We start from the raw sequence: 13,148 nt of genomic DNA, 5'->3' as shown, positions 1-13,148 counted from the left end.
AAAGTTTATACTTTGTCACAAGGTCCAAAGCTAAGAGTTTCCTCAGTTTCCCCTGAAGGTTGGGAATTACTCCAGGGAAAGGCAGCCCTCCTGGTGGGCAGTGGGTGGCCCTCCAGGCTTTCCTGACCCTAACTCTGCTCCTGGCCATGATCATGAGTTTGAGGGGCCTGATCAACCCTGCTTTCAGTGGGAAAGGAGAGGCAGGGACCCTCTTCAGGGTTCCAGACAGCTGTTTTCTCACTGTGTCTTCATGTAAGGGAGAGCTGAGAGAGCTTTCTGGGATCTTTTTTTTTTAAAAAACAGTATTTGACTTCAGACAATACTACAGAGCTACAGTAATCAAAACAGTGTGGTATTGGCATAAAAACAGACATATGGATCAATGGAACAGAACAGAGAGCCCAGAAATAAACCCACAGACTTGTGGTCAATTAATCTTCAAACAAAGGAGGCAAAAATAGACAATGGAGAAAAGACAGTCTCTTCAGCAAGTAATGATGGGAAAACTGGATAGCAGCATGTAACTCAATGAAGTTTGAACACTCCATGCACAAAAATAAACTCAAAATGGCTTAAAGACTTAAGTATAAGATAAGACACAATAAATCTCCTAGAAGAAAACATAGGCAAAACATTCTCTGACATAACTCTCAGCAATGTTCTCCTAGGGCAGTCTACTCAGGCAATAGAAAAAAGAGCAAAATAAACAAATTTAATTAAACGTAATTAAACTTTTAAGCTTTTGCACAGCAAAGGAAACCATAAGCAAAACAACAAACTATGGAAGGGGGGAAAATATTTGCAAATGATGCAAGTGACAAAGGTTTAATTTCTAGAATATATAAACAGCTCATACAACTTAATAACGACAACAATAACAAAAATCAACCCAATCCAAAAATGGGCAGAAGACCTAAACAAGCAATTCTCGAGTGAAGACATACAAATGGCCAATAGGCACATGAAAAAATGCTCATTATCACTAAATGTCAGAGAAATGAAAATCAAAACTACAATGAGGTATCACCTCACACCAGTCAGAATGGCCATCATTCAAAAGCCCATGAATGATAAATGCCGGAGAGGATGCGGAGAAAAGGGAACCCCCTACACTGCTGCTGGGAATGTAGTTTGGTGCACCATTATGGAAAACAGTATGGAGATTCCTCAAAACACTAAAAATAGACCTACCACATGACCCAGCAATCCCACTTTTGGGTATATATCCAGGGGGAACTCTAATTCAAAAAGATACATGCACCCCAATGTTCACAGCAGCACTCAATACACGGAAGCAACCTAAATGTCCATTGACTAGATAAAGAAGCTGTGGTATATTTATTCAATGGAATACTACTTAGCCATAAAAAGTAATAAAATAATGCCATTTGCAGCAACATGGATGGACCTGGAGAATGTCATTCTAAGTGAAGTAAGCTAGAAAGAGAAAGAAAAATACCATATGATATTACTTATATGTGGAACCTAAAAACAAACAAACAAACAAACAAACTTATTTGCAAAACAGAAACAGACTCTCAGACATAGAGAACAAATCTGTGGTTACCAGAAGGGGACGCAGGGGTGGGCGAGGATAAATTGGGAGTTAGAGATTTGCAGATACTAACTGATATATACAGAACAGATAAACAAGTTCATGCTATACAGTGCAGGGTATCTCGTAGTAACTTATGGTGAAAAAGAATATGAAAGTGAATATATGTATGCTCCTGTATGACTGAAGCATTGTGCTGTACACCGGAAATTGACACAACATTGTAAACTGACTATACTTCAATAAAACTATATATACAAAAAACTCCAGTATTTTACAGTCTTCTTTTTTTTTGAAGTTTTATTTATTGTATTTTTTTTTGGTGGAGGAAGGTGATTAGGTTTATTTATTTTTAGAGGAGGTGCTGGGGATTGAACCCAGGATCTTGTGCATGCTAAGTATGTGCTCCACCACTTGAGCTATACCCTTCCCTCTCTGGGATCCTTTCATAAGGGCACTAATTCCATTTATGAATGCCCCACACTCATAACCTAATCACCTCACAAAGGCCTCCAACTCTTAATACCATCACATTGGTGGAGGATTGGGCAGGGTGGTGGTTAGGACTTCAACATATGATTTTGGGGGACACAAACATTCAGTCCCCACTGTTGGGGGTGGGTGGGTATAACCCCGTGGTAGAGCACATGCTTAGCATACACAAGTCCTGGGTTCAATTCCCAGAACCTCCATCAAAAAAAACAAACAAACAAACAATCAAGCCCCATCATGTAAGTACCATGATGATGCCAATCCACCAGAGGAGGGAACAGCTAGTCCTTGTGTCCTTCTCCTCTGTGCAGGGCACTGTTCCAAGCATCCTCAACGCATTCAGCCCTCATACTGGTTCCATGAAATGGGTGCCATCGTTATCCCTGTCTTACAGATTAGGAAACTGAGGCCTAGAGAGGTAAAGTCACAGCCAGCCAGTAATTGGGTCTGAGCAAAAGCAGTGGGGCTCAGGGTCTCTGTTCTTACGCACTGCTCTCTACTGCTTCTAGATGGAGTAATGATTGTAACATCAATAACGCCACTGCACATTCGGATCAGACCTTTCTGCCCACACTCATTCTCATCCTGTTTTTTCTTATCATCCTCACAGTGGCCGGTCATTATGATTAGTGCCCCTGGCTTACATTTTGGGAAACAGAGCTCATGAGAGGGAGGCCTCCAGCCATTTGAGTCAAGGGTGGGATTCCTTTGTGAGTCTTCTGGCTGCAAGTCCCGAGCCTCTCTCTTTCACCAGCTGCCCCCTGCCTCACCCTGATGCATTATTTATGCTCCATTATTTACCTCCTGCAGGGGCCCAGATGCTGCCTGCCAGAGCTGTGACCTTACTGTGTCCCCTGGAGAGGACCAAGGGTGCCTCCTTCCCCTTCATCCTCACTCTCTTTTCTTCCCTCCCCCTTGCAGCCTCTTTGGGTCTCGGCAGGCTCCTGGTGTGTGGCACAGCCTGTCCCCTCTTCTCACCCACGAGAGCCACCTTGTGAGCAGTTTTCTCTTTGCCAAGCTGGCTGACACATTCAGGCTTCCAGCTTCCTGGGCAAAGCATCGGCCACCACACAGTCCAAACTCACCATCCCCTTAACACAGCCCTGGTTTGAGTCATCAGTGTGTGTGCATGGGTGATGGTGTGTGCACGTGCGTGTGCATATGTGCACATGTGTCATGAGAGGAGTGCATATGTGTATGTTATATATCGAGTCGGGGGCATGGATTTAAGTGCTCACAGTTGAACACGTTTGAGATGCTTCTTCTGGGTCTTGTAGACAAAAGCTAAGTCAGCATGGGGACTGGGAAGAGATACTTGGGCCAAGAGTTAAGGTTGGAAGCAGGACCCTCCCCAGGGGTTCTGGAGCCCACAGCTTAGGACCTGTGTGACACTGAGCAAGTTGCTCAATCTCTCTGTACATTGTTTGCCTCCTCTTTACCTCCCTGAGTTGACAAAGCAGGTGAAGCAACCAGCACAGGGCCTGAGGGACAGTAAATGGTGATAAACATCTTTCAACAAGGCACCCTATCCTGCCTCCCTCAAGGCAAGGAAGAATGAGTTTGGATGACAAACTTTTTTCTATATTATATATATATTTTTAAATTTTTTCCATTTTTTTATTTAAAATTTTTTCCCGTTTTTAATTGAAGTATAATCAGTTTACTTTTATGCTGTACACCAGAAATTGGATCACAAACTCTTGGGAGGAAGGGTACCTGGGAGGGAAGAAGAAGCCAAGGGCTTGCAGACCCAACTGGTTGGTGTCTAGGCAGCAGCTGGGTCACTTTAATCTCAGTTTCCATGTCTGTAAAATGAGTGATTGCTGACCATCATGGCTAGCACCATGGGATTCCGGAAAATGAGAATGAAAACTCCAGGAAATTACAAAAATCACTCCTTGGACTGAGCATTCTCCCTTTTCCTCAGAATTTAGGGCATCTGGCAATTATTAGAACATAAAACCAGAGGACAGGCATTTGTTTCTCCTCTTCACTTTTAAATTCAAAACTCCCAGGTCCTGAGTGACTGGTTGAAGTTTCTCAGAATCATCTAGAGACCCTGTGACCCACACAGCCCCTGACCTGACCCCAGGACACTGGTCTGGACCAGAGGCACCAAAGAATCTGTGTCTTTAATGAGCTTCCTCAATGATTTCAAAGCAGGTGGCCTACTATGAGAAATTAGAGACCGAGCATCCTGCTGGGGATTGTTCCAAACACCCCTGGAATGAGTCCTTCCAGAGTCTTGTCCCCTAGGCTCCCTGTCCTCCATCCTAAGACCCAAGACCCTGAAAAAGGAATGAATGGGCTTCCCCAAATCTCATCACCTCCCACTTCCTCCAATTTAGCATCATTGGTTTCTGTAGCTTGATCAATTTCCAATCACTGTAACTATTCTTGGATCCAGGACAACTAACATTTGTTCTGCGGATGCCCCTCCCTGGGAGCACAGAGGAGTAAGTGAAGCTGGATCCCAGCAAAGTTTTCCCCAGACTTGGGAGCCCAACTTGAAGAGCCTGCCCTGCTGATAATGAGACAACTCAGGTGTCTGCGTGGTCAGCCCTGAGGGCCAGCATCCTCATCACTACACCCGGTGCCTGGTCCAGCCAGTGGGTGCTTGGTAAATGTTGGGGGGAGGGAGAGGGTTGCGTAATGCACCTAGAAACCTTTAGGTCCTGCAGTTTTGCTTATTCCAGGTATGAGAGACTGGAGTATTGTTCATTAAGTATTCCCTACCCTCCTCTCCCCACTCAGGTGAGTATACCTGCCCCCCACGGACTGCAGGCTTGGCTTTGGGACTTGCTTTGGCCACTGGAACATCAGCAGAGGCCTTTCATGTGCATTTGAGGGTGGGTGGGCTCTTGTACTCCTGCCGGTTGAACTGAGAAGGACATGTACCAGGTAGCTGCTACCTATAGACCCTGAACCACAGAATGAGATGCAGGGAGCAGGCCTGACAATACCCCATGGACTGGAGCAGAACTGCCCCAGCCAGCCTGCAGATCCCTGAGCAAGAAAAACAAACATCCTGAATTTGGGGGGTATGCTATGCAGCATTACTGCAGCCAAAGCTGTCTAGTTCACCAGGATCAATCTATTTTTTCAGAGGCTCTTGAAGCTAACTTTGCCTGCTTTAATCTCGCTATGTGATTCCTTGCCTAGAGTGAATCAGCAAGTCTGGTTCTAAGGTTCCAAGTCACATGGGTGACCTTGGTGGTGCTCAGCCCCCTCCTACTCTGAAATCGGCGGCGAACCTACTCCATCTCTTTCATACTAGGAGCCACCACAGTAATGACCCGCAAGACTTGACTGCTGACCACGGACTGCTAATCCATCTGAAATGTTCTGTGTATTTGTCACCACAATCCAATGAAGTAGGAACTGAGATTATCCCCATTTCATAGATGAGAAGACCGAGGCTTGGGGAAACTTCATAGCAATCTTACTGCTGTTAAGTGGTGGACCAAAGACAATAGCCCGGATCTCCAAGCCTGTATGTACTCTTCACCCCTCTTCTCAAGAGCCTCCTTGTATTGGCGGAAATGCCTGCTTTCCTAGCACAGCCCCTTCCCCTCCACACACCCTTCTCCAGGGCAACCTTCCACCTTCTAATCTTGCAGCCCCTTGCCACGTGCAGTGACTATACTCAATGCCTGCTGCCTGGGGTTAATTATTTCAGAAAGACATTTGGCAACTCAGCTCTGCTGGGTCTGATGTGTTCCTCTTTGCTAATTTAATAGTTTCATTTTTCAAAAATGAATGTGCGTTCGAAACTTGGTCATTGAACTGTTTGTCATTTCATCGTCATCCATATACTTTCCCACGGTCGTTTCTCTCTCTGAACCCACGCTCACACCAGCCCTGTGGAGCTCAGAGCTGAGACCTACATTTTGTGACTGGGGTGTCTGCTCTCCAACAGGAAGGTCTTGAATGTCAGTGTGTCCAGGTGTAGTAATCAGGCCGAAAGACAGTCTGAAATCATAGAGAATCTAAAGTACCAGATCATTTTTAAAAAGGGCAGCTTTACAGGATCTGGGGAGGAGCAGGGATGGATCCCCAGCCTTGAGCAGGCCCTACTCTGGGAGGAGGCGGTAGTGCCTCACACAGTTGGAAAGTGATCTGGGAGGACACTGAGGAAGCCCAGAAGAGGCGGTTCCTTTCTTTCCCTGAGGAAAATCAAGGAAGGCTTCCCAGAGGAGGTAACTGACACACAGAATAGGGGTTTACCAGGAAGAGAAGGTGACATTCCAGGAGGAAAAGGAAGGCATTCCAGGCAAAAAAAAGAAGAGGTACAAAGTCACCCAGGGCAGGGAGTGGTGGTAAAAAAAAGCTAGAATTGTGTTCATGAAATAGCAAGTTGCTGGCTGTGACTACAATTTAGGGTATATGGCGTGTGTTTCTAAGCACTGGTTGGATGGTGAAGAGCCTTGAATGATGGGCTAAGCAGTTTGCCTAGTAGGAGACGGGGAGCTATTAAAAGGTCTTCAGCAGGGAAATGGCGTGATCATATTTGCCTTTTAGAATGGCTCTACCTGTGAAGGTCCACATAGACCACAGAAGCCACATCAGTTATTTGAACAGAGAGAATTCCATGTAAAGAATTACATAGGTGTATTTAGCCATCTACCCATCCATCAATCCATCTTATTTTTTACTGTATTTCAAAGTAAATTGCAGGCATCAGTGCACTCCCCTAAATATTTCAGCATTCATGTCATTCATTAATGTTCAATTTTTTCAGTTTTTTTCTTTTAATCTAAACTTTACATACAATAAAATGAAAAAATCCTAACTTTACATTTCCTGAATTTTGACAGATGCATACACTTGTGTAACACAAATTGCAGTCAAATTATGGGACGTTACCATCACCCTAGAAAATTCCTTCATAGCCATCCCTAGGCAATCCCTGCCTCCATTCCCCAGAGACAACCACCATGCTGATTTTTTTCCACTATTTTTTAAGCTCAGCTTTATTGACATTTCAGTCCAAATAATTCTTTGTTGTTGGGGGCTGTCCTGTGCATTACTTAGCCAGTCCTAGAACTTCATATAAATAAAACATAACTCTTTTTTTTTGTTTGGCTTTTCCCACTTAACATGTTTATGAGATTCATCCATGTATTTTGTGTTTTGTTTCTTTTTTATTGCCAAGTATTATTCCATTAAAAGCACAGTTTATCCTTTCTCCTGTTGATGGATACTTGGCCATTTCTAGTTTTCGGTTCTTATGAATAAAGCTGCTATGAACTTTCTTGTACAATCTTTTTTGGTGAGCATATGTTTTAATTTCTCTTGGCTAAAGAGCTAAGAGGACTTGCTGGGTCATAGGGTAGGGGTTGTACTTAGGTTCAGAAGAGAACACCCTTCCCTCTTCCTAAGTGGGTTTGAACCATTTTACATCCGTCTCCCCGGGGCAGGTACCAACCAGAAGAGCCCCCTCCATCCCACAGAGCACTGAAATGATTCCAACCAGCCAATCTGAAGCCTGCTTATCTTTCCTCACTGGTTCCTTCCCACAGAAACCACAGGAAAGGCTCTTACCTGTGTTTTCCTCCTGGTTCCTCTGCCTCTCAACCAACCCTGGTGCTTCTCCATGTGGCTCCATGTTGCCATGTCATGGTGTCACCCTCTCCTCTTGGGATCTGTGAGTTACAAACTATCTTTTCAATGGCCATCATCTCTTGCTCTGTTTGGCCTTACCATACCTGAATGATAATAAAACCTACATTTTAAAACAATGAGCGAAAAATACAGTATCTTTCTTTTTACCAACCTCTAACTACAACCTAGCATTTCCCTTAATTATGGTTGTAGGCAACCAACCACAGTAATTTCAGCAGTATTAGTGTGTTTGCTGCATTAGAAATCACAGATATTTTCCTATCACATGACAGTTGTTACAGACAACTCAAAACACTGTTTTTGTTCATCATTACCTTGAAATTATGGTAAGTTAATAAGCCTGCAGCAAGATGGGGAACTCAACAGGAAGGCTCTGGGCAACCCGGTCTAGGCTCCAAGCACCCACTGGCCTCCTGTGAATGAAGGAGAGAAACCCAGGACTCCAACCTAAAGAAAGTGAGAAGCCCCACAGGGTCGCCCAGAGGGGCGACAGGATGGTTCACTGGACCAGCCGGAGAGCACGGCCTTGAGACTGCAGGCCGCTGACTGGCGGGATCCTGCATTTCTGTACTTCAGTGTCCCCACAGCCCAGGACATATACAGGCACAACCTGTTTTTCTCTTCTTTGCTTTACTGCACTTCGCAGATGTTGTGTTGGTTTATTTTTTAAATGCAGATTGAAGGCTTAGGGCAACCCTGCATTGAGCAGTTCTGTCAGTGCCACTTCTCCAATAGCATTTGCTCACCTCATCCCTCTGTGTCACATTTTGGTAATTCTCATAATATTATAGTGATATTAAATAATTAAAAATTTAAATTAAATATTATAATAAAAGACTACAGCATAGAGTAAATGTAGCTTTTACATGCATTGGGAAACCAAAAAATTCATGGGACTTCCTTTATTGTGATACTTGCTTTATTGTGGTGGTTTGCAACTGAGCTCATAACATCCCAAGCTGTGCCTGCATCTCCTGTTGTATAGAAGATGGACACGATGATTTTGAGTGAATACCCTGACACCTAATTAAGCAGCAGTGCACCTCATGGTAAGTTTTTCCCTTCAGTGCTGATTATACAAAGAAGTCTCTGTCTGGCGCTAGGTGTCTTTTACATCTCTCTAGCTCTTGCTCATCCTTTTAAACAAACAGAGACCAGCCTCAAGTTTAGAATCATTGCATCTGTCTCAGCAATGTTCTTCTAGGGCAATCTACCCAAGCAAGAGAGATAAAAGCAAAAATAAACAAATGGGACCTAGAATCATTGCATCTGCATTGTACATGCATTTGCCATAGTGGTATATTTAAGTAAAAAAGAGAGAGAGAGAAAAGGAGGGGGTACTTTAAATACAAATATTAAGTAAATAACAGGTGGCTTGCAAATGTGGTGAAAATCTGACTGACAAATTCAAACTTGAGGCACACTGCCAAGTGATGTACTGAGGCCTTCTGAAGTCCTAGGAAATTCCCTGCAGAGTACTCTGTCCCTCTGCAAGGTGTGCTCATTCATTCACTCCTGTCTATGGAAGAAGCAGTTCACTGAGCACATATCGGGGCCAGGCCCTCTTAGTTTACCGAGAGAGAGATCTAGCAGCTTCCTGCCCCTCCCCATGTGGACGTGGAATTCCTCCTCCTGCTCAGGTGGCCTTCTCTCCAGAAAGGTTCCTTTCCTTGCCCCTCCTTTGATCCAAGAATCTCATTCTTGGATGAGTTGAATGTGCTCACTCACGGGTCAGTGAGCCTGCCTGGACCTATGGCCATCCCAGGCTATCACGGTAGGGAGTTGAAAACCTCTAACATCAGCATCCCTTGAGTGATGCGTGAGGGTCTCACCCCTTGGCGTACCCAAGGAGTAAACAGTCTGCCTGGGAAGCACTCTCAAAAAAGAAGGGGAAAAAGTCGGGTTTCATCTGACATCCACAGAACCACTCAGGTGAGAAGCCCTTCTGCCTCCAGCAGGCATTCTGCAAGATGCACCACAGATCTGTCCTTTGTCAGAGACCCCTCACATGTAGCCAAGCACAACCTGGGACACTGTTGTCTTTGATTCATATTCCAATTTCAGAAATCTGCAATTGCTCTGGGTATATATGTGATTTAGAAGAGTTATACATGACAGAAACCTAATTTAAACTGGCTTACAAAAAATGAAAGAGGTAACTAATTTACTCACTGAACCGAGAGGTGTGGGGATACAGCTATTTCAGGCATGGCTAACCTAAGGACTCACATGCTGTCAGACCTCGGTTTCTCCCCAGCTTGGGCTCTTGCTTCTGCTGTGTTTGCTTCAGTTTTGGGCTCTGTCTAGTGGCTGGATGGAGACAGGACTTCCGGTCCCTACTTCCTCTCTGGTTGCAGGTCCAGCAGGAACTCCTGGGCACATAGGGTTGTGACCAGGGTTCTGACTTGGTCATATGCTGTTCCTGTCAGGGCTAGGGGTGTGGGAGGCAGGGATCGGCTTGGGGTGAGGGGGACCTGTGCTCTTCCCCAGGAACTGGGCCTGAGGGCAGCTTCTCTGGGACAATGTGAACCACAGAGGAGGATTCCCCGAGGACAATAGGGGTACAGTTACTAGAGGGGTGGAGAACGAATGTTGGCAGGGAAAAACAGACATTCTTGGCTTCATATAGATGCTAAATGGAGGAGCCAGGGTTGGACCAGGAGAGTTGATCTTAGAGCTTGACTTCTAAGCCTCGGTGGTCTGTGACCCGCACTGTGCCTGGCAAACAGCAGGTACTTAATATCTATGCATTGAGTGAATTTCCTGTTGCTGTGCTCTGCACACTTGCCTGTTGGGAACCCTTGTTTCTCCGGACAGGCACCTGTTGCCTTGCCTCTCATCCTCCAGAAATTGAATCCTATTCTCACATGTGAGCCCCTCCCACTCTCTTCTTTTGCAATAAAACTCAGTCTGAAATGAAACATCAGGAGAGACTCTAGCCTGAGTTATGAATGCACACACATACACATATTTATGCCCTGCGAGTTCCTGACACATCCCTTCCACCTGGGTTCGGGGTGGTGCGTGCTAGAGGCTGTTTAAGTGTCAGATCCTGGGGGCCTGGGAGCCATGCAGAGATTTCCCCTGGAGTGCGGTATGTGGGAATAGTGACCTGGCACAGACCCCCACCAGCTCAGGGTCGTGCACAGCAGGTCTGGTACCAAATGGAGGATGAGCTGGGGGCTCAATTCCAAGGAAGTAGATGGGCAATGCAGTGCCAGTCATCAGCCCTGGAGAAACGCTGATGGTGGTGGGTACAGCTCCCTGGCTGACTGGTGCCCAGCCCTGAACCTATGATGGAAATGAACCAGAGGCTTCAGAAGGACACCCTGTCACTGTGCCTAGAGCTGCGCCCTCTTAGTCAGCTCAGGCTGCCATGGCAAAATGCCATAGACTGGGTGAAACAGAAATTTATGTTCTCTCAGTTCTGGAGGTTGGGAAGTCCAAGATCAAGGTGCCAGCTGGATCAGTCTCACTCTGAGTCCTCTTCTCTTGTCTTATAGGTGGTGTGTGCTCAGGAGGTGGGGAAAGGGATGAGCTCTCTGGTATCTCTTATTAGGGCACTAATCCCATCACGAGGGCCTCACCCTCAGGACCTCATCTAAACCTGATTACCTGATTACCAAAGACCCCACCTCCAAATACCATCACACTGGGGACTGGGACTTCAACATATGAATTTGGGGGGGACACTTCCAGTCCATGGCATATGCTAAGTCCCTTTGGTTCATCATCCAGTCCCACCTGCCCAGCACCCTGGAGGCTAAAGCCTGACGGGCAGAGTAACTGGTCCACATCTCGGAGCTGCGCTGGCAGAGCCAGGATTTGGACCCAGGTTCACCTGGTTCTAAAGCCCACACATGGAACTGTTAGGCTCTGTAGTCCTCCAAGGGCTGGAAACCCACACAGATGGAAGGCTTCCGAAAGCCAGAGCCACGGCAGGGAAGCAACAGATTAGAGAAAACCTCCACCAACTTACTACCAAGTGAATTTAGCTGGGCTGTTTGAGACGGGAAAACATGTGGCAGTTAGTTCAAAGTTTAAAAAAAAAAAAAAGGCAGAGAGAAGTGAAATGCTCATAGCTTCTTTGCTAGTGACAGAGTAGGAGGCTCCTGCCCTCTGTCATTGCATTTCTAGTGTCTCTCACTGCACAGAGTTTGTGGATGTGGGGAGGAGGACAGAGGGAAGGAATGGGGTGACTGGTGACCTGGATCACATCTGGGTACTGATCCTTTAATGCTCCTCACCCAGAGCCAAGTTTTCTTAAACTCTAATCATACAAAAGATCAAAGAATCTTCACATTTTCCTTGCTGTTACCTCCCAACACTCAGAAAAACTGCAAAAAGAGAACTATAACAAGCAAAATATGGCAGGGAAGGTATAGCTCAGTGGTAGAGTGCATGCTTTGCCTGTAGGAGGTCCTGGGTTCAATCCCCAGTACCTCCACTAAAAAAAAAAAAGTGTATATATATATATATATATATATATATATTTAAAAAAAATATATATATATATTAATACCAAAACATACCCACAGATCAGGGTTGCTAAAGTTTGTGTCTGTGTTTCCTTCCAGGCTTTTTTTTTTGTGCTTAGATTTATTATTTTTTATAATTTAACATAGAATCATACTATATATGCTCCACATTTGACGATACAATTGCTGCAAATGACAATTTTCTTTTCATCATACACATGCTGTGCTTCATCCTTGCATTCAGAAAACATGTGCTGATCCGCTTCTCAACAGAGTGCAGTAGGACACAAAGAACAGAGCTGCAAGGACCCCGGGGAATTGGGGATGAAAGCAAGAGGGGGCCTTTATTTTACAGATGAGGAGCCTGAGGCCTGGAGGGGTGCAGGGCTGTGTTCTGGTCACTTGTTAGCCTCCCAGTGGGTCTCCCCATCTGAGTTTTATGGGTATAACGCCAACTGGGTCCCCAGAAGTGACTGTCCTCCATTGGACCCCCTAGATATGCTGTCCTCCCTTCTCCAGATTTCTCTGTGACCTGGACAACTGACCCACGGGTCCTCCATCACCCAGGCTCCCTTGCCTTGTGGTTATGGTGGGTTTCAGCCAATGGGAAGACTGGCAGGACAAGGAGGAAGGACAGTGAGAGAGGAGTGCTCCCCTGATGCCTTCCAGGCCACGGTTTAGCAGCCCTGGTTCCTCTCCTGAAAGTCACAGCTCCTTCGGTGGCCTCTTCCTACAGGTCTTACTGCTGCTGGTCATGGCTCCTTCTCCTGGACCTTTCAGCTGGGAGAGGTACAGGCTTGTCCCTGGGGCTAGTCCTGGGTATATCCCTATTCCCTGATGATTTCCCTTAACTGGGCCCACACATATACAGCCTCTTTATAAATCAACTCCCTTCACCCACCCCTTTGCGTGTGCCCTCTCTGGGTGCCCTCGACTGACACCCCATGCTAAGTACGGCCCCTCCTGGTCACCACCGGTGCTGCGCTCTTCCCTCTCCC

The 13,148-nt window shown here is 45.8% G+C and overlaps 1 non-coding gene across 1 annotated transcript; it reads left to right on the top strand.

Moving 5' to 3' along the window:
- The first annotated feature begins 12,046 nt into the window (after positions 1-12,046).
- Positions 12,047-12,119, top strand: TRNAA-UGC (transfer RNA alanine (anticodon UGC)). The gene has a single exon. It is a non-coding gene; the product is annotated as a tRNA-Ala (tRNA).
- Positions 12,120-13,148: the final 1,029 nt, after the last annotated feature.

Source organism: Vicugna pacos, chromosome 9, assembly GCF_048564905.1.
Source record: "Vicugna pacos chromosome 9, VicPac4, whole genome shotgun sequence".
NCBI lineage: Eukaryota > Metazoa > Chordata > Mammalia > Artiodactyla > Camelidae > Vicugna > Vicugna pacos.
This window is presented reverse-complemented; position numbering and strand designations above follow the sequence as displayed.